Source organism: Chenopodium album, chromosome 27 (assembly GCF_948465745.1).
Source record: "Chenopodium album chromosome 27, dcCheAlbu1.1, whole genome shotgun sequence".
Taxonomy (NCBI): domain Eukaryota; kingdom Viridiplantae; phylum Streptophyta; class Magnoliopsida; order Caryophyllales; family Amaranthaceae; genus Chenopodium; species Chenopodium album.
Window position 1 is genome coordinate 32,213,685 of NC_137860.1, and position 2,890 is coordinate 32,216,574.

Here is a 2,890-nt window from a genome sequence, read left to right on the forward strand (position 1 = left end):
AAAAAAGAAAAAAAGAGGTGAGAGGAATTAGCTAGAAATTATGAATTGTAAGAGGAAGATATAAAAGATCTCGATCTATGGTGATGAAAAATAGTGATGAAGAAATTAAATCAAAAACAAAATAATGAAAGAACTTAAGAGAGAGAAAAATAGAGGAGAGAGAAGATGGAGGAGGAGAAATCAGAAATTAAGAAAGTGTGAGGGAGGAGAAGAGAGGAGAGAGAAAATACTAGAGATAATAATGTTGGTAGTGATGACAAATTGTTAAATACGTGGCATCTTATTATTGGTGGTGCACACAGTTTAACATGCACCATGGTGCATGTTAAAATTTGCGTAACAATCATAAAGCCCAATAGGACCAAAGAGTAACTTTATAGCCCAATAGGCCCAAAGGATAACAGTATAGTCCATAGTCCATACAACATAAAGACATAAAAAACGTCACCTTCATCAAGAACTTTGACACTTTGTAGAAGTATCCACATTGCATTTTCTATGAGATGATGAAAGATTAACAATGTCATCAATGAACTCTTGAATGTTCCGATCCGATGATCCGCCGCTGGCCACCGCATCCCTAGCCTTGGACTTCCATTCCTCTGCCTTGGCCCTAATCTCGACCGCCCTTGGTCCATCCATGATCTCTTCAATGCACTCTCTAATTGTCTCACTTTTTATAAGCCCATCATCATTGGGCCTTAACCTTAGCCCAACACCAAAAATGTCCGCCATAAGCTTAGCATTAGTGGGCTGGTCAGTCCACATTGGATAAGCAATAACAGGAACACCAGCACTAATAGTTTCTAACATAGAATTCCAACCACAATGTGTTACAAAACAAGCAATTGATTTATGTGACAAAACCATAATTTGTGGACACCACGGCACCACTAGCCCTTGCTCCATAGTTTCATCCAAAAATCCCTTAGGAAGTTCACCGGCACCCTCGGCCACCGGAAGTTCGTACGGCTTCACCACCCAAAGAAATGGCCTCTTGCTGTCCCTAAGCGCGGTTGCCATACTCTCCATTTGTGCCTTCGAAAGGACTACCAAGCTCCCAAATGAAACGTAAATTACCGAGTTAGGATCCTTTTGGTCAAGCCACTCTATGCATCTATCATCGGCTTTCCACATATCAATCCCTACTAAATCACGACCTTCATGATCATCAAGGCCTAAGAGTGTCGAAGGGACTAATGGACCAACTCCCTTAATCACGACGAATTTTGACATAGAATCAATCACTTCTTTCTCAAGCTCATAGAAAGAATTAGCCATAACCCACCTCAACTTATGGATGTTTTCCATGGATTCAAAAAATACATTTGCTAGGCTCCCAAAAACATTAAAAGGGAGCACAAAAGAAGGAAGATCACAAGTTTGTAGCAATGGCAAACCCGGTAAATTCACGCTCTTTTCGGGGTTTTCTTTCGTTGGAAAATCTTCAGGCCTATTGTAAAACCCATGGTAGATTGCAAAGAGTGTGCAAGGTTGAATCCATAGCATACCACACGGTATTCCTAGTCGCCACGCCACGTCAGCAACCCATGGCACAAAAGGGTTATTTATAATACATGAAAATTTCTTTGGCCTAGTAACGTCACAACTTAGAGACGTAATAAGGCTAGTCAAATTTACCGGCCCAAATTCGGCTAGTGTCTTCATGTACGTATCTAGATTGCTCTTGCGATCATACTCTAAGCTTAGCCCATCAGAAAATGACACGATATCGATCCCTGATATAGAGGGGATCTGATTGTCGGCGGTGGAGGTGGTGGTGGCTGTTGTCGAATGGTGGTTCTTAGCAATTCGATGGAGGAAAATTTCGGTGATGGCAAGAGTAACATGAAGACCTTTGTTTTGTAAGTGTTTACCTAGTCTAAGCATAGGGTTAATGTGACCTTGGGATGAAAATGCTACCATTAAAACATGAATTGTTTGGTTTTCTTCTTCCATTATTGTTGTTCAAACAATTAGACAAGAAGCAAAAATAAATTAGAGAGTATGTATATTTTTTTGAGCCATTAAATTAAATATGTAAGTCGACTGAACTTATTTATCTCGTACGAATATATAGTAAACCATATATTATTTGTCTTGTTTAAAATAGATTAAAGTGGAATAAATATGTGGTCATGCATTACTTTTGATATAAGGTGGACCGTTGCAGCACTATAAAAACAAAATGATTATAAGATAATTGTGGAAGAAAACAAAATTTAATGTATAATGGGATAGTGTAATAAACATAATTTATTTGATAATGATGAAGTTGCATTCGTCATTTACTTTAGTTATAAACTTAAAATTAAGTAGGTATCTTTTCAAGTTTAGATGAAGACAAACCTCTTTTTTGGCAATTTCCCACGTTGGGTTTTCATTTAATGGTGCTAAAAATGTTTCATACTTTGTACTACACGTCTACACTTATATTGTTCACGAGATTATGAGTTATGACACATCCTTCTCTTCACTCTCCTTTTTTTTTTTAATAAATAAATTTTGGGATGTGAATCACTTGTCGATGACATATCAATAATTAAATACTTTTATTCTTAGTACTAACTCCGTTACATATTATTTGCAACGATTATATATACATTTTTCCTAGACATTTTTCCTCCGTTACTAATCGTTGCAAGTAGAGAGGAAAAATGTCTAGGAAAAATGTATATATAATCGTTGCAAATAATATGTAACGGAGGTATTATATAGTCTTCAATTGAATAGAAACTTTATATACAATATCTCGTTTAAATTAGAATACTCCTATTAGTGATAGCCTTATTTCAGATGACAATATTGACAATGTGTGTATATATATAGTGGAAAACTTGTGAGGGTTGAAGTCTAGCAAGATCAATTTTCTTATCAAAAGTAGATATTC

At 36.6% G+C, this 2,890-nt stretch overlaps 1 pseudogene; it reads right to left on the reverse strand.

Annotated features, from left to right (window-relative positions):
• Positions 1-292: 292 nt before the first annotated feature.
• On the reverse strand, positions 293-2,027 carry LOC145621059 (UDP-glycosyltransferase 84B1 pseudogene; annotated as a pseudogene).
• Between the last annotated feature and the right edge of the window lie 863 nt (positions 2,028-2,890).